Source organism: Neophocaena asiaeorientalis, unplaced genomic scaffold, assembly GCF_003031525.2.
Source record: "Neophocaena asiaeorientalis asiaeorientalis breed wild unplaced genomic scaffold, Neophocaena_asiaeorientalis_V1.1 scaffold123, whole genome shotgun sequence".
Classification (NCBI taxonomy): domain Eukaryota; kingdom Metazoa; phylum Chordata; class Mammalia; order Artiodactyla; family Phocoenidae; genus Neophocaena; species Neophocaena asiaeorientalis.
Genome location: NW_020173666.1, coordinates 3,932,634 through 3,957,531, shown reverse-complemented (window position 1 = coordinate 3,957,531; position 24,898 = coordinate 3,932,634). Strand labels below are relative to the sequence as shown.

The 24,898-nt window shown below is 39.0% G+C and overlaps 1 protein-coding gene across 1 annotated transcript in view; it reads right to left on the bottom strand.

Moving 5' to 3' along the window:
- SASH1 (SAM and SH3 domain containing 1) overlaps nucleotides 1-24,898 on the bottom strand; it is an 856,260-nt gene that overhangs the window by 641,929 nt on the left and 189,433 nt on the right. The gene's annotated exons all lie outside the window — the stretch shown is intronic.

The following is a 24,898-nucleotide window of genomic DNA, read 5'->3' as shown; positions in this document are numbered from 1 at the left end:
CTTCTGGGAAGTCAACAGATTTTCTAAGAAAACCCTTTAAGATATTTGAAGACATGTTCTTGCCCTAAATCTTGCATTCTCTAAGTAAAACACTTCTTCAATTATTCTGACAGCGGGTGCATTTACTGTATAGTTGATTGAGTCAAAGCTATTGAGTAAACATTGAATTTTTAAAAAATGATATCTGATACTAAATACTGTCTTTGCTGTGTTTTCATTCTTCTCTGTGTCTTTAGTACCAAGAAATTAGTTGTTATAATTCTTATGAATTATGGATATTATTTTTATCTTCTGAGCACAGAATTAACAGGATATTTGTAGTCATTGCTGGTAACATTTAAAAACGTGTATAAGGAGTTATGATGATCCAAGTTATAGCCGAAGGAGTTACGATGACCCAAGTTATAACCGAAGTCAGTTTGGAGCAATCATAGTCTCTCATTTTCTCTCACCTGAATGTAAGCCTCTGCCAGTTTCCAAGTTCTCACACTCAAAGGCATCCTCCATGCTTAAACACAGGTCAGCTTGTATCATATTTACTACTTTAAAATGTTAATATGTAGTGGTCCATATCGGTTAAGATATAGTGGTTCCAGCTGAGCAAAATCCACTTCCTCAATATGGCTTTGAAGGCTCTTTTCTGTGTGGTCCTGACTGCACCTTCTTGTCTTCTCTGGTCACTTCCTCTCCCAAGAGCAGATGATCTATTCCTATCAAGGCTGTTTGCCTATCAGATCTCCTTGTTTATTCTCATATATTTCTATCCACTTCTCCACACCTGGGAAACTCCTCCTCTCTCTTTAGATCTCTCTCAAATGTCACCTATCCTCTGAAACCCTCCTAGCCTTTTCCCTGTCTGAGGCCTCCTGAAAAGTGATTTTCAACTGGAACCACATATTAGAATCACCTGGAGAGGTTTTTAAATATACCAGTGTCTAGACTAATTAAGTCAGAGTAATGCCTGGTGCACAGCAGATACTTAATGAATATTTTAAAGCAAGTAACCTATTCAATAAAATAAGAATAAATAAATAAATGGCAATAATAAAATGTATCTTCAAAACATTAAGAATAGTTTTGATATGTACTATACTGTTCATTTCTGACAGTAAGGGCTGTTACTGGTAATAAGATAATATTATTTACTCAACTTAAAGGTATTATTATATGGAGAAATTAATTAATCATGATAAAGCATTTCATCCACATGCCGTGCTAACGCAAGGATCATAGTCATTGGGATAGATATCTTAGAAAGCAATGTTTTCATTTGTAGGAAATTAATGAATGAAGCTTTTGGAAGGAGATGTTAATTTCTATATAAAAAAATCTTTTTTCTCATGCTCTTCAAAAGGTAATTTACCTAAAGAGAAAAAAAAGTATTACTTGCATAAGATTGATATATTTTAGATCTTTGCTAACTCTATTACTTTAATAATCCTTTGAAAATGTGGTATTAACTATCCTTGTATGCCCAATCAGATCAGGGATATAAGTTAACAGGTTTACTTATCTGGTGATGTATGAGAATTGTCCCAAAGGTACCTCAATTTTGATATTTATTTAGGCTTTTGCTCACAGGTTCATATACTGGGATTTCACTTTCAAAGGGGCCAGAGTGCTGACAAAGGATATGTTATCACCCTATATCATCCACAGAGCTTTCCCTTCTCTTCCTTGAGAAACAGTTTTTCCTTAGAGTTCCCGTGGCAGGGACCCAAGTGACAGTCCTGTTACAGAGGCTTAGACAAAAGAGGCCATAAGAGGAATTTGCTGCAACCAGGGCATCAATATACCTGGCTGGTTTGAACACATATGACCTGTCAGAGAGCACTGCTTCAAATTTGTCCATTCTTTAGAAGGAAACTGAAGGAGACATCAGAATCTGTATGATCTAACAAACCTTGAAATAAACTTTAGGATATAGGTCCAGTTTCCCTCCTTACTGATTCTAGACCAGTGAACCAGAAGCAAGCTACTTCTGGTAGGAAGATGAGAAAGATGAAGAGATTGTTTAAGGGCCTATGAGAAATAAATGTGAATGCTGCATACAACTCTATTGTTTTTAAATGTTTCTAACAACTTACTTAGGAGTTTGGCTGTAATTTAATGCAAATGAATGAATGACAGGTCAGTGGGGTGGGCAACAGAAAAGAGCAGTATATTGGTTCAAGAGGAGATGGATAGTTCTTTGCTTGTCTCTTTATCAGCATTTTTAATTTAAGAAATTGGTTATCTTCATTGCCCATGGAGAGTACTGCTCTTGTGTTATGTATCACATGGGCAAAAATCACTGGGAGAATTAACACAGGGTATGAATTAAAATGCAGGACTAAACTATTATTTTTAAAAAGTGCTACTTGCGTTATGCATCAGTTTGCATACAACCAATTCAGTCTGAATGGAAACACTCCCAGCTTTAATCTTTAGATAGGAAATCACATTATTGGAAATACGGCTATCAAGAATTTATGAAGAAATTAAATGTGTTAGTAATATAATACATAGATATTTAAGAAGTATCACGTAATTATTCCCAGGTCTTCAAATATTTTTTGACCTGTCTAAATAGAAAAATACCAATACTATAAATTGACCACACTTTAAAAGATTATTAATATTTATTGATACTATTATTCATTGTGCTGACTTTAAATATAAAGCTCCATACCTACTATATGTTACCTCAACCGCAACATATAGTGTATATGGATATGGTGTATAGAGCATATGGATATGGTGTATATGTAAATACAGCAGCGTGCTCTATTTACCGGAATATTCTATATGCCAAATTAACAAATATTTATATATTTATAGATAAAGTAATGTTGAGGATATTTGTGAACTCTAAAACCAGTATTATCTTTTTCTGTAAATTTCAGGCCTTTGCAAAACAAATGCTAGTAAATATAAAAGTACTTGTAGATCTATTTTAGAAGATTTACAATACTACAAAAATATATTTTGACCAGTAACTATATTTTGGACATAAGCAATTTTTGTTTTTTGTCTTGAAAAGTAAAATGTATTTGAGTAAAACTACACTGTGATTTAGAAAAACACCTAAATATTGACAGGCAACACTTTTATTTCCTAATACAGTTTAAGTGAAATTTGGGGGACATAAGAATTTTCTTTTTAATTAACTTTTTTTTTTTCTTTTACGGTACGCGGGCCTCTCACTGCTGCGGCCTCTCCCGTCGCAGAGCACAGGCTCCAGACGCGCAGGCCCAGCGGCCATGGCTCACGGGCCCAGCCGCTCCGCGGCACGTGGGATCCTCCCGGACCGGGGCATGAACCGGCGTCCCCCCCAACCACTGCGCCACCAGGGAAGCCCTTTAATTAACATTTTATTGGGATATCTAAACCAGTGTGGTCTATTGGATGACCATCTGCTCCCAGATTTGGGGCGGGCTGGAAGAGACAGTTGATTTTATTTAATTGTCAGTACTCTCTGGATAGTGAATATATACTCAAAATTTTAAAAATGTTAAGTATGAATGTCCATTTAGCACATGTCCATAACACAATCCTAATAGTACCAAAGTATGGCCTAGAGTGTTACTTCTAAGTGAATCTAAACCCTTGTACATGAACCATCCTTAGGAGAAAAAAGTATGTATTTATTTTAGAAGCAGAAGAAAAAAAGTCATAACACAGGGAGTGAACAAAATGAGCCTCCTTGATAAATGCAGAATATTTACTAATATTCTGAAATATCCAAAGGAAATAAATCATTTTTAAAACAATGCCCTCAAAATTAGATAGCACTTTGTCCCCTTCTGATTAAATCTGACACATAAACTGCAACTGTGAATTTTTTCTCAAAATGTTAGAAATTATCTTTTCTAATTTAATTAAGAAATTAAATTCCTTGATTGTGGCTGGAAATATTTGGAACAATACCCAGAAGTGCTGAAACAAGAGCAAGTGGGAAATAATTACTTGGAGCTTGGTTATGAAAAAATTAAGAGCTGGCGAGAGTTGCGCTAGGGATGCAGAACATTATACTTTCTAATTCTCTGAGGTTTACTACATGATTCCATTTACAAGCCTTCACCTTGAAGTTTACTGTCAAAATAATACTTATCTTTTAGAGATCATTCAGTGACATAGTTTAAGATTCAGAATACATCACAACCATATAATAATTAAAACCAACACAGCACACAACTTAGGACTAAATAACTGACATGTTATTTTTATTTTTCTTAAGGAAGAAAGTGCCTACTTGCTCAGAATATATTACTGCAGTATTTCTGATGCCATTATTGAAATATTAACCTCCTATAATTAAAGAGTCCTTTTTAAAAAGCTCTAACATAGCATTTTATTTCCTCTACTAAAAATAACAGAAATTTAATTTTAGATATAGGCCTCTGCTGATTAATTTAGAAACCAGTGAATTTTCATCTCTAGCAAGTCCTAGATTTTCTAAATTTGTCATACAATTTTTTTTTTAACTAGGCTTTACTTGATGTCCATATTAAATTGCCTTGGTATGTTATCATTTAATTAACTCCTAAGTATACTCTGTATCATGTTGTCCTTTCAAAGCCAAAAAACCATAAAGCTTGCTGGATTTGTATACATATGTTTTCTGAAGATTCCATAATCATTTAAATAGCATTCATGACCCTGCTAGCCATTTTGAGTTTTTACATAAAAATAAAAGAATGCAAAGTCAAGTTTAAACAAACTTATTAAAGCATACATAGTAAAAAAGCCAAACATATTGGCCAGCTCTTAAGTCATACTATTTGCTTTCTCTCATTTTCGTCACATCTTCGTTTACCAAAAGTATGTTACTCTAATCTTCAAATAAATGCCTTTGTCACTGTGTGCCAGAACCCAGCTACAAATTGAATACAGCTGCATGCAAACATTGTCTTCAAATGCTACACAGCACACCAAATATTTAGCTCTTTGTCTAGGTTGACCTCTCACCACCAGCCAAGTCCTGTCCCAGCCTGAAAAAATGCCTTAGGGGACAAGCAATGTCCTTTTATAGAACTCTGCAAGCTGGTGACGCGACACATGCTTTCAGTACTGTGGTTAAAGTACACAGTTTTGAAACTTTCTTTCACACACTGAAGCCTGCCTTGAACTAATTTAGACCAACTGCTTAGATCAGCAAATATCCAAAATTAGTACTAAATCAGGACACAAAACATAACACTGAAGGTCCATTAAGTGCTCTAGTACCAACATAACACAATCCTAATAGTGCTAAAATATGGCCTTGAGTGCTGCTCTAAGTAAATCAAAACCCTTGGATATGAGCCATCCTTAGGAGAAAAAAGTATATATTTCTTTTAGAAGCAGATAAAAAAAAGAAAACATTGCACAATCAGTTAACAAAATGAGCCTTTTTTTACAATAATCATAACATCCTGATGACATAGCACCAACACATAATATTTAAAGTGAAGATTTTTTAAATTTATTTTTTATTGAAGTATAGTTGAATTACAATGTTGTGTTAATTACCGCTGTACAGCAAAGTGACTCAGTTGATAAATTTGGAATATTTACTAATATTCTGAAATATCCCAAGTTAATAAGGGACATCATTGGAAAAACGATGCCCTGGAAATTAGATGACACTTCGCCTCGTTCTGATTCTGACACATCAACTGCACCTGTGGATTTTTTCCCTCAAAATTTAGAAATGATCTTTTGATATAAATGAAAAGTTTTGGGTTTTTTGGGTTTTGTTTTGTTTTTTAAGGAATCATCTGCTTAGGATAGATCACTAAAATGCAGAATAATGAAAAACTACACCAGATAGAACAAGAAATTTATCTTCAACTATTACACCTTTGATTTATCCAGAGCAACCATCACAGAGAATTCCAAGTTATCTTACCTAACATCAGCAAATTATGGTCAGTTTTTGAGCTACAACAGCAGAGTTTAGTAGCTGTGACAGAGACTCCATGGCCTGCAAAACCTAAATATTTACTGTCAGGCCCTTTGCAGAAAAAGTTTGCCAAGCCCTGACCTAAAGGATTCAGAGCTAGGCAAGATTTCTGACTTTGTGTGAGAAAATGATTCAAGCCTGAATACCCAAGGGGATTTATGTGTTTTGCACAGCAATGTAATACCAAAAAACAGAAAATGCGGTTTGGCCATACTAAAGTGCTGTAGCTGATCTAACTGTGGACCAAATTATTTGGTTGAGGTCTGCACTATGTCACCGCAATGTGTGGGAGCTCTGTTTGGAACACTGTACCTTCAGCAACTTAAGTGGACAGTGGGTGTCCTATCATGACACCACCCAGCAATGTCTGTGTTAACTTGATAGGTAAACGGGGCTGAGTGGTTAAGAACCTGGGTTCTAGAGCTAGATGGATCAAGTTCCACCTCCACCATTAACCAGCCATATATGTTAGGTGAGTCTACTGATCTTCTGAACCTTAGTTTCTCCATGTCTAAAATGAGGATATTAAAAATAACAGGACTTACCTCACTGGGTTGCTTCAAGGATTAAACAAATGAGGGGGTGTGAAGTGCTTAAAACAGCGTCTGGCATGTGATACACGCACAGTAAACAGTAGCTAACAGTGTCTTCTCGGCTCAAAGCTTTGGGAGAGCCAAGATGCAAGGCTGGGGCTCTGAATTATCACAGGCTTCGGAATTCTGAAGAAATGCATGTTGAGTTCTACTGGCCTCAAAGGCATAGGTACTGCTAACACTACTGTGCTTAGTTGCCTACATTTATAATCAAAATAAATTCTAAATTTCTGTCTAATGTTATTGAAAAAAAAAGATGCAATTTCCCCCATCCACCTTTAGGAACCCCAGGTTAAGAACCTCTGATTTAGGAGAAAAAATGGATTTACTCTGTACAGTTCTAGAGCTGGTAAAGCCAAGATCAACTGGTAGTCATGACAAAGATATCTTTCAGCTGAAATCATAGAGGAGCCTTAGAACAATTATTTGTGTATATATGTTCCCCTGTTGTCTGGTAAAGAAACGTATTTCCTTTCTGGAAAATTTCCCAGCAGCTTGGGAGAGTACTCTCAGGAACACAACAGAGGGTTGTAATGGACACTGGCTAAGACCCTCCCATGAGACAGAAGAGAAAGGGTGTTAATGTCTCCTTCCAGGTTGAGTTCTAGAGACCTACAACCTCAATCAGACCAAGGGGAAAATAATCGCCTGAGGGGTCTAATCCTGAGTGACCCAGCCAAAGGTGTTTGAAAGTGGTTCCTAATTTTCCCTCGTTTCCTGAAGCATTCAATAGATTGCTGACTGGCCAGTATCAGGGAATTGTGCCATTCTGATCACGACATGTAAATTAATCTAGTGAAAGAAGAAAGCACAAGCATTTAGTAGGACAAGGTTGTTCTATTTTGACAGCATTTTAGTTATGGGTTCAAGAGTAATTACTGAAATAAGTCATCAATGGGTGGCAATATTGATTTTGTGTCAGCACCTGAGTAACCATAACCCCGCCTGGGTCTGCAGCCATGTTCATTGTCTTTTGAGCCTTATTTTTGAACTGCTATCCCAAAAAGGCTTTAGCCTCTGCACAAAATTGCTTACTGAGCTGCTTTTCCCAGGAAATCTCACTGCCCGAATCACCTCTGCCTGTCCGGCTCTCACCCGGAACAGTTTCCTTGGACCATTTTACTGCACTCTCTTAACTAGCATGAAATGCTAATACACATTGCTGTGATTTTCCAACAAAGCAAAAGGAAAATGTGATTACTGGTCACAGGGTTTTATATTAGCACTAGTTTCTGCTAATTTAAAAACAGGCTGGACTGCAGGAAAACCAATTTCCTCCTTTAATATTAGTTTGTTCTGCTGTTCTTTGTTTAATAAATATCCTCTGGGTCCAAACTAATGTGAATAGGAGAAAGAGACCTGAGTTCTCATTCTATTAAATCCAAACTCGAAATCTAACCTGATTTAATATTGTTGGAGATGACTTTGAACTTGATCTTTACACCAAAATAAAACAACTTCTTTGGTTTTATTTATATTTTTCGCTGGCTGGCTCAGATAGGAAATCTTTGATGTTTCAAGTTTAGTAAAGGTGAGTCAGGTAACTTCGAACAGCAGGGCACTGAATCCAGATAATCTAACCTGAAATAAACTCAGATTAAATCGTTTTTGTTTCATACCAAGAAATGCTCCTTTGGGTGATAACAAAAAGCAGATAATGAAGCAGAGCACATAAACCGAAGCTTCTACATTTGCAGAACCACAAATCTCCATCTCATTTAGTTGTCGCTTAAATTTTGAGGACTAGGTGTATGCGGGTCCTAGAAACATAACTGTTCCCATTCCTCTTTAATTGTGCTATGTATTTTTTTTTTTTTTTTTTTTTTTTTTTTTGCGGTACGCAGGCCTCTCACTGTTGTGGCCTCTCCTATTGTGGCGCACAGGCTCCAGACACGCAGGCTCAGCGGTGATGGCTCACGGGCCCAGCTGCTCCACGGCACATGGGATCCTCCCGGACCGGGGCACGAACCCACGTCCCCTGCATTGGCAGGCAGACTCTCAACCACTGCGCCACCAAGGAAGCCCGTGCTATGTATTTTGAATAAACATTTTTGACTTTTCTAGTTCAAAATCCAGACTCCTTTCCATTTCTTCATTTTTCCATTATTTTGCCTCTGTTGATACATATAGTATAAAAGAAGCTTCCCTTCTTCATAGCTCTACACCCCAGTCCCAGGTCATAAACCGTGCATTCTCTCCGCTTCACCTTGCATTTGCTTCTGCTCATCTCCAAGATTTTCAGAGCATCAAAGAAAATTTATAATAAATATAGATAATGATACCATTTTGGCATTTGTATACCACTCTATATTTTATTAAACTGTTATAACCTCATTTGAGAGAGGTATCATCTGTATTTTACCAATGAGAGAACTGAGCTTCAAGGAATTAATTTATGTGTCCAAGATCACACATTTCCTAAGCAGAAGAGATAATACTCGAATTCTTGTTTTCTATATCATGTCTTTCCCTCTTCTACTACTGCAGGTCAAGCAAGGTTCTTTGATTATAAATGTTTTCCAAGTTTCAACTCTTTTGCCCTTTCCCATTGAGTTTGTCTTCTTCTTCTGCCTATGTCCTGTGCCTGACTTCCCAAGTCTAAATGCCTATGTTTGGGTTGCCAGGAATACACCTGGTTCTCACAGATAAGTCCCCATACGACACATGGACACGCATTTTTGAACCCCTGCCCAGAACAATTCCTTAATAACGATTGCCATTGATGTTCTATGTAACCCACACCTTGAAGATTTTATGTTTTACCTGAGCACAGCGCCTTGCACACAGAAAACATTCAATAAATGTCTGTAGAATGAATCTGTGAGTATACATTAGAAATCTCTAACATGCCATCAAAACATTCCCAGGCCTTCTCTAGGGGGTGTCAGGCTAATGTAAAGATGAGCAGAAAACTCAGCAAATGTCAAAAGGCTATAAATAATCACTTGGTTGATCAGTGCAGGGAATTTACATATACAGACATTTCCTTTGATGAATACTAAACCTCATAATGAAAAGGAACATCTATTTAGAAAAATTAAATATACAGTGAAAAAGCATGGGCTTTGGATCAAAGGCTTGACTCCCAGTCTCAGCTCGGCTACTTTCCTCAGACAAGTTACTGAATACTTCTGAGCTCCAGTTTCTTCATTTTAAAACAGCCTTGATGACACCTCCCTCACGTGATTACCATGAGGATCAGATGGGATAATGTTTGGATAGTGCTTTTTGACACATAACAGGTACTTTATAAATGTCACTTCTATTATTTTTCTCATAAATCATGAGGGTCACATTCAAGTGTGACTTTTTAAGAAGTGATAAACTACTGAATTATCCAGATATCAAATTCTCTATAAGCATGTTACAAATATGGAGACTTCAAAAAGTGTTATTTTAAAGACTCTGGCGGGGACACAGATGCCTCAAACTCTGATCTGGGCAGAAACAGGACTCTGACCTGTTGGAATCTTGTGACATATATTCCTTCATCTATATCCTAGGCTAGGCTCTTGAGACAATGAAAAAAAAAGTATGGTGTGGTCCCTTTTATCAGGAGTTCAGTTTAGAGGGGTAAGGGGCACACATATGAGCAGTAAAATACAACTGAGTAGGTAAGTGGTCATATAGAAGTGTGGGCACAGTAGCAAAGAGTTCAAAGGTAGAAGCCACTGAGCTTGGGATAATTGTAGATGATGTCTCAGAGGTTATAACATTCAAGCTACTCCAGAAATTCATTTAGACTTTTTTATATCTGCATAACAGTGTTGGAGGTGAATATCAAACAGTGTGATTTATTCCAGGCCCCAGGATGTCCTTGCCTTTGACCTTGAAATGTCAGTGGCTGTTGACTTCTGGCGTGTGCTTTTGGCCTTTTTCTGTAGCCCCATCTGTGACTCTACTTTGACACAGTCCCTACTGATAGTGAAGGGCTGCTGTTTGCTTTCCTTACTGACACCAAGTGAGTATGGCTTACAAATACGTCCTAGTTTAATAAAGTTTACTGTTCAAACCTGACCCTACATAAATCTCACCCACCTGTCATCTATCTCTGGGATATGTCAACTCAGATATTAGCACAAATACAAGGCTGGGGAGGTCTCACTCCTCCCAAGTCCGGTTGACTGAAGTAACTCAGGAAAATAGCATCAAGGGACAGGAAGCTGAGAGCTGACAGCCTTTGCTTAATGATGATGCTAGAAACAATAACAATCAAAGGAGGAGAAAACTATTCTTAGTGCCTACTATTGTCCTAGACAACATCCTACGGGCATTTAAATACATACTTCCCATTGAATTTTTACAACACCATGAGACAAGTACTATTACCCCCAGTTTACACGTAAGAAAGCTTGGTCCAAAGACAGGGCCAAGAACTGAACACAAAAGTCTGTCTGATTACTCCAAGACCCATGTGCTTAGGTCTAAATCATGCTGTGTTTTGACTCTAGGTTCTTACTCAACTGCCAACCCTTCATTCCGTATTCTTATTTTCTGGTATTTGTCATAACATTTCAATGGCCAATTCATATGTTTTTCTCAACAGTTCTGTAGCTTTGAAGCTTTATTGTTCCACACTTGTCAAAATTTATTGACATAGGGCTTCTAGTTACACAAATTTCTCAAAGGTCCTCTGTATTTGAGAATCCTAAATTCCTTTTTAGTCTGTTGAGTGAAGCAAGCACTTCCTATATATGCTCCCTTAACACTACACATATTTTCACAATTAAATATCCCATACTGAAAGTGGGCCTCTGTACTGTGAGCATCTCGAGGGCAACGGCTGAAAGAAAGGAAAACAAGAAAGAAGGAAGGAGGAGGCACCGGAGCTCTGCCCCTTTGGTTCCTCCTTTGATAGACTGATTTTTCCCCATGTTTAGCGACTTCATTGACTCAATATTTGAGACGAATATTTTAGTTCACAGCATGGTCTATCACTTGAGATATTTCCAAATGCATTCAAAAGCAAACCCTACTCAAAGGGTTAGTCAAACAGGTGAGTCAAGATAGAGGTAGGCGTAATTCTGAGTCAGTTACTCAGTGATGTTACCAAGGACCCAGTTTATTTACATCTCTCCACTCTGTTTTCCACAGGGTCAGCTTCATCCTAATGCTGGTTTCCATCATGGAAGCAAAGACAGTTGTAGCAATTCTAAGCATCACACCTACATACTGCGTAGTCCAGAACAGGACAGAACATTTCTTCCAGCAACTTCCTCAGAAGTTTCTAGATTTCTCTTCTATGTCTCACTGACCTAAATTGGGTCATAAATCCTTTCTTAAACCAATCTCTGTCCAGATTGGCCAGAGGAATTCCATGAGCTGATTGTGTAGGTTATCTCAACCAGTCACCATAGTGAGGAGAATCAGACTGTCCTGACTGGTTTCGACTAATATTGTGTCCACTCCTTAGCTGAGGAAAGTGCCATCTTTTCCCAGAAGCCATGAGGTACAAGTCCACAGAAAGGAGTAAGAGAGGAGTAAGAGGTTGTCTACACTGGGTAGACAACCAACAACAAACAGTATCCATTTATATAAAAGAAAACAAAGTAATCACCAGAATGTAAGAAAATACTTACTGGACTAATGCTCTTGGTAACACTGAAGGGTGATTCTATCTCTAGGAAGAGAATATTAACCCTCTCAATCTGTCTATCAGTATATCATAGCACATCCTTTTCATAAATGTTGTCCAATCATCTCAGGTGTTTCAGAAGAACAAGTTCTGTTTTTCTTTCGGACTCTTTCTAGCAATTGGCAACCAACGTCATTATTCTCAAAGGAGTCTTTTAATATCGGCTGCATTTTTTGTTAGAAAGCAATTGTCATTTACTCATTTGAAAAATATTTTTGAGCACCTACTAAGTACATGATATTGCACTAGGGCCATGAGGGATACACATAAAAGATACAGTGACTGAGTTTAAAGGGGCTTACATCTAACAGGGTTGAGAAAACATGCTTTTAAATAATGGATGTAAAGCAGTATTGGTACATGCTTAACGTAAGGACAAAGAGCCCGAAGAGTCCAGAGGTAGACAGATAATTTATAGCCATGTACACTAGGCAAGAAGAATCTGGGATGGTAATCTTTTCGAATCTGCACACTAACCAACTAAAACACTCATCGCGAAGTGCGGTATTTAGTCCAATATGGCTGAAAGGATCAGCTGGATGAGATTTTGAACTTAAGCCTTCTCTGAGAGTAGTGTGTAGAGGAGACTATATATGAAGTAGTTACGGTGTATATTAGTCAGTCTCCAACTAGGAAAACAGAAACAAATCTGTGTATTTAAAAAGAGTATATTTGGTGCAAAGACTTGTTTACACAGGGAATGAAAGAGCTGAGAAGCCAAACATGGACAGTAATGTAACCTGCAGATAAACATGGTGGGAGGCCACTGTTACCTTTAGCAGAGAGGGACAGAGGCAGATGTGAAGTAACCAAGACCAGAGGCCTGCATCACCCAGCAAAATCTGGAATCTTAGAGGACCTATTCAGAAGGAACTGGAGCCAAGGAGAAGATGCAGCTCCTTCTGGAGACCTACCTGAGGCAGTGGGAGGGGGAGAAATATCCCAGCTTCTTCCTCCCCCTCCCCAATCTCATGCCAGTGCCCACTCTCCCACTGGCCCAACCCTGCCAGAATCCAGCTGATATGGGAGCTGCTGGAGTCGGTCAACCACATGTGATATGGAACAGAGCTGGGAAAAGTTGGAAAGTCAAGGAATGGACCTCAGAGTAAACAGGCCCAGGAATGGCACAGTAGGAAAATGCAAGGAGTGCCACAAAGTCTCTGCCAATGACGCCCTAAGAGGTGAGGCCACCTGGCAGATCTAAACAGAGTAAATTGAAGGCATAGGTGGTCCATCATTCGTGAATATTACATATGTGAACTGGGTTGAAGTTGAGATGAGGCAAAGAAAAGGTTCCTCAGTAGTTATTTAAATGAAATAGCAACTAAGATAACAGATGACCCCTCTGAGAGAACGATGCCACCACGGGAGAGCATGGAACCAGAGGCAGAAGCCTGATGTCTTCTCAAAGAAATCAGACAATAAAACAGTGGTCCAAGCAGCACAGTCATTACACGCTTCCATGTACTTCCTATCTTAATGTAGGCCGACTTTTCATTTCTTTGTCAAAATATAAAAGCATGTACTACATATATTTAATTATGTATTTAAAGAGTCAGGCTAGGTGAAGTTTCCACGTCAGAGTTTCCCATTGGGTCAAACCAATGATGACATTTTTCAGAGCAGAATCTCAGATCCCCCAAACAGCTTTTCTAGCATGACAAGAGAGCACAGGTTTTCTTTGTTGGTTGTTTTTTGATGTCTCCAAAACTGTTGTATCTCTTGATATTCTCTGTGTCCATTCATGGTTATGATGACAGTAATGAGGGTATTTCTGAAAAATTAGGATCCCAGCGTGTATACATATTTCTCTACATAAGAAAAAGTCTGATGTCTGTTAACCCCATCATTTTATTACATGTCTTCAACTATTTTGCACAGGTCCACCCCAATTTAGTGATCTAGAACTTTTACAGAGAAAAGCAAATAGAATAAAATTGTAATGATAAACTAAATGGCACTGAAGCATCCGTCACAAGTTTTTAAATACAGCTGGATGACCAAGGATAATCCAAAAGACCAAACTGTATCTCCTGATTTTGGCCATATCTCATAAAAATAGATACCGTAAATACAGTGGTGAGAATGGAATAGGGCAACAGCAGATGATACACTGTCTATAAAATTACCCAAGGGAATACAAATGAGTTCATGTATCAGTGTCCAAACCCCAACAATCTAACAGCTGTGCGCCTTGTCATACTCGTCCTCAACTAATCACTCAGGCCCCTTCTTTATTTCTTATCATTCTGGTGATTGAGTCTCATCTCCAAAATTAGTCTGTTTCAGCAGATTCTTTCAAACACCCACACTTGCTATAACATCTTCAGAAATTAATGTGGCTTCAAAATAATAAGACTCCTTTGGGAGATGATTGTAACTACCTAATAACAGATCAGTCAAATGACTAACTACATGCCCCAATTCTCTTCTCATGTCAGTAAAACAGAGAGAAATAAAGAAGGAGCCTTCTCAATGTATACTTCATATGCTATAACTCATAGGAAATGAAACCCCTATTTATTCATCTCTTTTAGTAGCATGCATTTGTCAGTTGCCTGCACTGTGGTTTATAAATTCTTTTAAACTCTTACACTGCTGTTCCAAAATATAAATGTATGTGTTAATATTGTAGGCTTGGACTCTGCTGCTGATAATACAAGGAAAATTTAACTAGCTTATAAATGTTAAAATGTAAAAGCAAAGGAAGTCCTGCTATTCATCTTCTCTGCAATATTCAGACATTCATGAAATTGAAAGTTAATGTACCAGGGACTTTCATTATCTGACCCATTCCATCCTATCTATTAGATTCTCAAAGCACTGGAGACAGAGGACCAATATGTCACCAGCACAGGACTGGAAAGGTCACAAAAACGAAGCATCAATAAAGCACTACTTCTGAATTAAATTTCACAGTGCTCAGCAGAAAATACGTTCCACAGACGAAGAGTATTTGTAAGAATGGAAGTGATAGCTAGACACAACTTAAAGAAAATAGAAAAGTATTTCTTGATTTTAAAAAGTGATGTTAAAACTATATATACCTACACAGAAAAAAAGGTACGATTTTATATGCCTAATGCAGAAGAAGAAACTCTGCAGTGGAACCACAACAAAGTTTACAGTCACTGAGCTTACTAGCAAAACAGTGCAGTCTTGTTAAATTACTCTTCTTTCTTTTCTTAAGCATTCAGTAGAATTCTACATAGCACTTGTAAAATCAATGTGGCTTTCAATAACTTTCCATAAATTGCAACTACTGAATATATTACTTTATTTATCATGGCTTTTGCTATTTTTGCTGTCTGAAATATGTACGCTTAATTCACTTCATAAAAATGGATACACCAAAATCCATGACTTCTTTTAGCTCTCTAAATTTTGAATAATTCTGAACACTAAATTATTCAACAAGTATATTTTCAAGATTTGCTGTCAATAATCTTAATAGGTGCCATGAAAATGAAAAGAGAAGTATTAAGTGAGGCTTTCTTTTAAATTAGCTGCAGATATAGGAATATGTGTAAAAAGATGAAAAGTAGCACAGCCTAGGCTGAGTGGCCAGTGAATCATGCAATTAAAGTTATAGGAGCTCCGAGGAGGAAACAACTGCCAAGGCCTGATGGGAATAGACCGTCAACCACTGGTTCTCCAACATTAGGATTTCAGTTCCAAAGGGTCTGAGGGACTGGAATTGAGTTTCTATTTTTTTTTTAAATTAAAAATAACAATCTTGCTTTTTAAAATCATTATTGCTTTACTTCTAAAACGGACATTTAACACTAAACTTTCAAGAGAACACTGTCTGAGAACAAAAACCATGAAATAAATGGAGTTTAGTGACTAACTCACTATGTTATTATCATTTTTTTTTAATTTTGGGGAATTTTTTTTACAGACTAGGATTTGGAAGCCTTTGGTTAATTCTAAGTGCTAAGTGTATGCTTTCATACAGAAGTGATTTATTCCTGGCCACAGGAGCTTATAGTCCAGAGAAAGAAGCAACATATACTGATGTGATAAAGTAATTCGGTAGTGAAAAATATTCATTGTGTAGTAGACTAGATACAAAAGTAACTGAGGTGATCAGAGAGCTGAGTGATCTTGGTCTGGGATGGGGTGTGACTTAGCTTGAGAGGAGGAGGGGAAGGGACATTTTAATTTTAAGTAAAAGGGAGATTTGCAGTTGATGGTAGGATGGAAAGAATAAAAATAAATGAGGTTGGTGATCAGGAGACTAGACAGATTGCAGGAACAATTTTATGTTGTGGAATATTGGGGGAATTCTCCTAAATGCACCCCTGTCAGTAAAATCAATGGGAGTTAAGTACACATAAAGAGATGAGGAAATTCATATCTTTTTATGGTTCTGTCAATGAAGGAGACACATATCAGTTTGGATAATAATACAAGTGAAATTAAATATGAACATTCATTCCCATCCCTTATATTTTAAAAGAGAATTTGGTAAGCATTACATTAAAAAAAAAAATAACACTCTTAAGAAAGGGAGAAAAATGTTTTGATAAGATTAAATTTACTTATAAATTTAAACTATTTTTATAAGTCCCACAGGCATTTGTCAGCAATAACAGCTTTCATCCCAGGCATTACCTTTCTCTTCTCTTCTTGATATGACAGTGTTATTTATTTTCTCTTTTCCTTGCCTTTTCTACCATATCACACAATCCAACTTAAAATATTCTAGTGTTAGAACACTGATTAGACAGCTGAGATTCTACTAAAATAAGAAAGAAACAGACTACAGCTTCTTGGAAAATGCAGTATAAGATCATTTCTTCTAGATTTTAATAAGAGATTAAAATCTTAGTTCTTTGAAATCAAGGAAGCAGCAGCCTGAGGTTCTACTAAAGGAACAGGGTCTTGCTTGAACAGTCCAAATGTCACTGATTCCTTAACTGTCTTGGTTGAATACATTTTTGTAAAAAAAGATTTGGCTGGAAAATTTCAATGTGTGCATTCACTAATGGCTGTCATAAGTGACCACTCTTTCTTTCCAGATCACTCTTGCGTACTTGGCTGCTTACAAACACTGAACCATCCGCCAAGTTTCCCTCAATCAGTCTTGGGGATAAAGATCTTGTAAGATATTTTAAAAATAACTCTTTCTCTGTTTCCCTGAACACACGGCTGCCACGTTCCCTAAGCCTACAGGTCTGTTTTAAATTCAAATGGAATCTGAGGATCTTGACAGAAAGGACCCCAGAGAGAGCCTGTCCAATTGACGATAGAGAATCCAATAAGTCTTTCCATCTTCAGCCCGAGATGTTATGTTGGGAGGAAAAGAGGAACAGCAAGGCAAAGGGAATGCTAATAGCTGGAGCAGATTTTTTTTGTTTTGCTCCTCACCATTCACATATGCTTAAATTTACCATAAAAACTTTAAAATTAATAAGTGTGATCAGGGGGCTGGGGAGGGATGGATTGGGAGTTAGGGACTAGCAGATGCAAACTATTATATATAAGACGGATAAACAACAAGGTCCTACTGTATACCACAGGGAACTATATTCAATATCCTGTAATAAACCATAATAGAAAAGAAAAAATAAAAATTTTTATAAGTGTGATAGTTGCACAAATGGAGAGAGAAGTTAGAGCTTGACAATTTGACCTGCCTTTTTTTTTTTTGCAGTACGCAGGCCTCGCACTGCTGTGGCCTCTCCCGTTGCGGAGCACAGGCTCCAGACGCACAGGCTCAGCGGCCATGGCTCACGGGCCCAGCCGCTCTGCGGCATGTGGGATCTTCCCGGACCGGGGCACGAACCCGTGTCCCCTGCATCGGCAGGCGGACTCTCAACCACTGCGCCACCAGGGAAGTCCTGACCTGCCTTTTCATAGGACTTGGATTCTTTGATATATTTATTCCATATTAAATATCTGATTTTATTTTTAAGATGAAAAGAATTTGTATTCAACTTCGGCTGTTACTTAAAGACAAGGTATTTTAGTCAGATCTAGACATTTTCACTTCATCCTCACATGAGAACAAAAGAGCAGATTTTCTACATTTCGACAGGAACCTCTATCCCTCTTAACGTTTGCCAGAGGGTAAAGCTTCTGTGTTTGGAAGATGTATAGAACTTTGCACTTCAACAGTTCTCTGGTACCCGAGACTAGATTTCTTTGAGAAAAGTGCATTGTAAAGGTCAGAAGAGGTAACAATAGGAGAAAATAAACCACCTACCAATAAACCACCTACCCACTTAACACGTTTCCTGTTACTATTCTCAGCCACTGCTATTAGGGCTTAATTAGATCTCCCTGACAGAATTCATTACAGAAAATCCTGGCTTAGTGAAAAAATAAGAAACTCAGCTCATTCATAAACTATTAGTTATTCTGCTTTTAAGGAACTAGAATGATTTTTTTTTCTCTTGTCTTTCTTTTCCCTTCTCTAGAAGACTTGAATGAAATGTAACAAGTAGAAAAGGAGAAAAGGAAAGCACAGGGCGGGAGGGGGAAACAAATCCCCAAAGTTCACCAATCTGCCCCTCTCCCAGGACATCATCCTCCACTTAATGAGACAGAAGTGTTAAGTGGAAAGAGCTTACTGAGTGGGACTAGAGTAAAACGGGACTCTGCAGACTCCCTCGCATCCTTTCCCTCCATGCCCATTGTGACTGTTGTATTTGCAGGCCCTTTTATTCCCTCCTCTGTTAACAAATCACCTCAAAACCCACTGATCTCTTTGACTTCACTGTTGTAAGCAGTCCACTTTCCATCTACTTCCAGAAAGAGCATCCTCAAATGTAAATTCATTTCGTTCATCTCATGCTTAAATGGTGTCCCATTACTTATGAAATAATAAACCCACTTATAACAGAGGGACCAAGGCCCCCTCCCCCTCCACCCCGTGATCTGGCATCTACAGAGATCACCAACCTTATTATACTTCATCTCTCCTTCCTGGCACAGCTCACCTCACCCAAAGTTCTGGCTGCCCAGATAGAAACATCTGCTACTCCTTAGAATGAGAACCTCCAAGGCAGTCTCACATGGCTGAGCTTTAACATATAAAGGCTGCCTTTACCTGGAGTGTACTCATCTCCATCTTCATCCACCTGGAGAACATTCAGAAATCATGGGGTTCTTGGTGGACCACTAGAAAATGTTGCCCTAGTGATCTATATGTACACACACATTACATAAACATATACATTCATGTACATGTATCTATGTATACACGTGTATGTGTACACCCATATACTTTGGAGGCAAATCATCACCTATTAGAGTTTAGCAAAAATAAGCTAAAATTTCAGGAAAAAAAGGATGGGAGAACTTGCCTCTCCCTTCTTAGGTATAACTGTGAGATCAGGCACAGAAACGAAGACTACGCTGTGCATTAAGTCCACTCCTTGTGAATTAGGAGAAGACCACCATTCTATCTTAGTAGAATACCACTCCGTCTGGAGGGCAAATATGAGAGTCACCAGGCACAGGAGCCAGGTCACACACAGAAACCTGCAGGAGGAAGGGGCCCAAATAACCAACCTACTACATGCATCCCACTGGATCCAAGTCTTACATGTCCAGTTTATTCAAACTCTGAGAGGAATAAACCCCATTAGTAAATTACTTTATATGTGAAGCAGTACTTCCTTTTGGCCTAAATTCATCTCTCTAAAGTTGCAAGGGAAGTTGGTACCCTTGTAATAACGGTCCAAAATTGGATGAACAAATTTGTGTTCATCATATTCATATTCCTCAGAGGTTTTAGACTTTGATTGTAGTTCCCTCAATCTTCATATTTAAAGGGCTAAAGACGTGATGGTTTAATCTGTCCTCCTCTGGCCTACCTGGCCAGGCCCCTATTCCTTTGTGTATTCTTGCTGTGGTTACAATATTGTTCTTTAGCTTCCCTGGACTTTTATGATCTTCAGTTTCCTGTGAATTTAAGGTCCAGTGATCTAAACTGCACAAAATCTCCCAAAGTGCCCAAATCTTGCATTTATTTTTGCAAGGGCAGGGCTATGACTTGTTTGGGGTTACCAGCCTTCTCACTGATTTAAATAATTTCTTTGGCATTTTAGGAAAAGAATCTGTACAGTCCATTTCCAGAACTGATGAAATTCAATTCAGTTCAACTCAAGAAATATTGATTAAGTGATGACCATGAGCTCAACACTCTCATAACTATATTAACCAATGGTTAAAAGCCATCATTTTATGAGCTTAGTAAAGACTGGGGCATAGAATGTAATATTAGCGCTGGGCAGGATTTAGGAAATCAGCAGTTCCGATAGGCTTTACAACTTTTTATAATCCAGGAAGGATATTCTTCAAAAGAAAGCTCATGATAATGCTCAGCAAATAAAAGCTGAGCTGGTCTACTCCAAGTAGTTGTTCAGGAGACAAAAACGCTTCCGATGACCCTTCTCCACTGGATTGACACACGCATTCACAGAACACAGAGGTGGCTCTGGCCTCATCATTTAATTTACAGAAAGGAGACTGAGGTGATGAATCCAAGGTTACAGGTGAGTCAGAAGACCAAGACTGTCTGATTCCTGATCTAGTACATACTCGCCTACATTGTACTTTCATCCTTGTATTTTCCTCGTATAGAAACTCACCTAAGGAATTCCCTGGCGGTCCAGTGGTTAGGGCTCTGTGCTTTTGCTGCTGAGGGCCGGGGCTCAGTCTCTGGTCGGGGAACTAAGATCCCAAGAGCCACGTGGTGAGGCAAAAAAAAAAAAAAAAAACTCACCTACAATTTTTGTAGTGACATTCCTCTAGATCGACTTCCTGGGTTTATCATTTACTAAGTCTGTTCCCTCTCTCCTTCCCTTCTTCCCTCCTTTCTCTTCCTTCCCCCTCCACCCCTCCCTCCCTTTCTTCCCCCCTTCCTTCTTTATAAATAAATGCGTTTCTCACACTCCCCTGTATTTGTTTAACTTTCCAAGGCCTTAAGTTGACAGAAGCCTGACCTCAGGCTTCTTAAGTTATGCTTCCACTCAATCAGACAAATGAATCTCTATTTGCACTCTGAGCTAATTTGTCCTGAATGCATTTACTTGTTCTAATTCCTTTAACCCACCTCATTTTCCTACATTCCTTTCCCTGATCAAGGAAGATGATCTGATTAGGGTTTCTGCTGAAAGCAGCCCCATGGTCTCTAAAAGTCTCTTTGATACCCTTGCCGGTGAAGGATGATTGGCATTAGTAATAGGCCCCTGTCAGCTCTTTTGTAGACTGTAAGCAGCAGCTGAGGCTGCTGCAAAATCCGGTGCTGCATGTTTTGAGACCTGCCAAGAAACAGCAATATGCCAGCATACCTGGCAGCAACAGGAGCACAGTCCTGAAGGATGAGGATGCACCTAACAGCTGACAGAACCACAGTCACACAACAGTGATAACCCTGGACTATCTGCTGCAGGGCCCTAGCATACTCTTCCCACATGGCCTTAGTTATAAATGTAATATGACACAAATGAATGACGAGCAAAGAAAGAACTTGGGCTATTTTAATTTAGAAGCTGTCAACATTTTTAATGTCAAAAGTAAATATGGGGGAAAAAAAGGTAAATATAGGGAGGATGGGAGGGAGGCTCAGGAGGGAGGGGATATGGGGACATGGGTATGCATACGGCTGATTCTCTTTGTCGTACAACAGAAACAAACACAATACTGTGAAGCAATTATACTCCAATAAAGGTCTATTTAAAGGAGACTTAAAAAAAAAGAGATAAAGAGACCAGACAGTAGATCAGAAATATGAAAACTAACTCTTACCCCATCCTCACGATGCTTTGTTATTAGAGCCCATGACCTTCTTTGAAGAAGAGTATATGTGAGGAAGTTGAAAAACCATCAGTAGAATATTCTGTAGCATTAGAGGCTCCCAAGATTGATGCTGACCTTTATAATAGAGCCTGCTGAGCTTGGCCAGACATTCGTTACACATCTTTTCCTTACGGCTCTGCATTATCACAAATGATCATTCTGGTTATGCCAGCCATGGAGGATTACCTCACCACATTCCAGCAGGAGGGTCAAATGAGTGGAGGATGGAGAGACAGAGAAAAGGGAGTAGAAATTGCTCTAATTTCCTAATCCAATGCGTTGTGGCTGCTAAACTCAATAGGAATCTATTGACTGAAAGCAAGAACAACACTGCTGCCCACCACGGTGCCACCTGTATTTCTAATACACACATTAACTATAGTAATATCACGACTATCAACGCACACATTAGAAAAAGGCTCATGGCATATTCTGTTCAAGTTCTATGTTCCCTGAACAAAACTGTTGCCATGGAAACCTCTACCATAAGGCAGGTGTAGTTCTGCAAAGGACTATGGGCTATGAAATCAGGTTCCCATGGCAACATTTTTGTTCAAAGCCTTTAGAATCTTAAATACATGTGCCAATACATATTATTACCCAGCAGGATACACAGGTGGGATTAATAAAGTTCAATATTTGCTCAACTAAAAGTTGTAATCGTGGTGAAAGTAAAGGCATTAGAACCAGTTCCTATGGATCATTTATATAAACAGAGTCTGGAGTTGTTACACGACTTCCACACGAATACGTAAGTAGATGTGAAATATTAACAGATTACTTTCTTTCATTAGATTCATCAGGCAGAGAAATCTTCACCAAAATGATGGGATTTTAAAATTTCAAATATATCTTCAACTCATCATTCATCCATGAGATTAAATCACTCAAATTTACCAAAGGAAATTAAGATCACACTACCCACCTGCAACAGAACCAATTATTATGGTGACCAAACAGCTAAGGGAAAAACGTCAGGATGATTCATCTATGTTATGTGAACTCATGCTAATAAAACGTGCCAGTCGGAATAGTTATGATAATTGCCATTTCTAGAGCCTCAAAACATCCATATAAATATGCCAACAACCAAATTAAGAAAAACTTATCCCTTTATCATTTACAAATAACCCAGAAAGTAATAATCATTTATTACAATAATATATTTCAGAAAATATATAAAGAAGGTACACTACAGAAGGCAAAGAAGTTATCACATGGAGATGCTCGAGTACGTTTTTAAAGAATTTATCCTTCGGGGCCTCTGGAGTGTGGAATTCCGGAGTTTGGAGGTAAGGCCTGGGTGAGGCTGTGTGGGTGTGGTTTAGGCCCAGCGCGTGGCAGTGGGTCTCAGAGTGTAGAGGTGGGGCCCTGGGGGGGTGGTGTAGGGGCGGGGATCGGGCTCTGCTCGGCAAGAGGGAGGCTCCGAGGGCAGAGGATTAGGCCCCGGGAGCCCAACAGACTCCCTGGTGCCTAAGTGGGCAGGGAAAGCGTCGGCCGTGTTTCCTTCTGTTCCTCCGTGCCCCCCCCCACCATCTCCCCCAGGGTCTCCCCCATCCCCTTTGGACCCCTAACCGTGTGTAGGTCCCGCTGGGTGTCGGAACTCCTCCCCTCCTCCAGCCACCCCTCAGGGGTGCCGGCCCTGTAGGCCCGGCCTTTGCTTTTGCTCGCCCTTCCCTCCCTCCCGCTCCCTCAGGACCCGCATGGCTGGAGGGGGCCTTGGTGGGCAGAGGATCAGGCCCGGGATCTCAGCAGGTTCCTGGGGGCCCAAGTGGGCAGGGGAAAGCTGGCCACGCTCCCTTTTGATCCTCTGCCCTCCCAATGGTGCCCCAGTTTCCCCCTTCGGGCGTGGGATCCCTTCCCCTCCCTCAACCGCCCCTCAGGGACGCCAGTCCCGTCCCGCCTCCACTTCTCCTCCCCCTTCACTCCCCCCACGCCCCACGTCCTACCCGGTCGCTGGGGGTTCCTCCCGTGTCCTTAGGTGTCCGTGGTCCCCCACCGGGGCCTGGCAGGTGCCCTAGTTGTGAGGAGACGCGAATTCCACGTCCTCCTAGTCCGCCATCTTGACTCCGCCCCTACATGTTAGTTTCTAAGAGAGTAAATCCTAAAAGTTCTCATCGCAAGAAAAAATTTTTTTCTATTTAATTTTGTATCTATATGAGATGATAGACGTTCACTAAACTCACTGCGATAATCACTTCATGATATATGTAAGTCAAATCATTATGCTGTACACCTTAAACTTTTTCAGCGCTGTATGTAAATGATATTTCAACAAAACTGGAAGAAAAATTCGTGAATAAATAAATAAGGGAATGGAGGCCGTCAGTCCAACTGATTGCAGTTTAGAAGTCCAGTATTTTATCTTTCAATCTACTCTTTGAAAAGGATATTGGATAATATGTACGTCTTCACTGGGTTTAGTATTACTTTTGAGATGCACATTTTTCTCCTCTAACCTATAAACGTATTAAATACTACTCAAGGATTTTCTAACGTTAAACCTTTTGAAAAGTAGGAATAAACTCTCTTGGTCTGGAAAAGCAACTCTTTTTGCATTCTCTAGGAGCTGTTCCCCAGCTGAGAGGCAAAAAGAGCTTCTCCCCCATGCATATGGTGACCTGCCATACTAAAGGAAACATTTTTCTTTTTAAAGCTTTTTTAAACCGTTTTTTTCTTAATTTCTATTTTTTTCTTGTTTTCTTTTAATTTGTATTAATTTGTTTTTGTATTTTGGCCGTCCTGCGTGGCATGCAGGATGGTTCCCCAACCAGGGATTGAACCCGGGCCTCTGCACTGAAAGCACCAAATCCCAACCACTAGGCTACCAGGGAACTCCCTAAAGAAGACATTTCTTATTCCAGCTCTCATCTTCTTTTTATTCTAGTAAGAATCAGATGGGATAATATCATTTTTTTTTTTTTTTTTTTT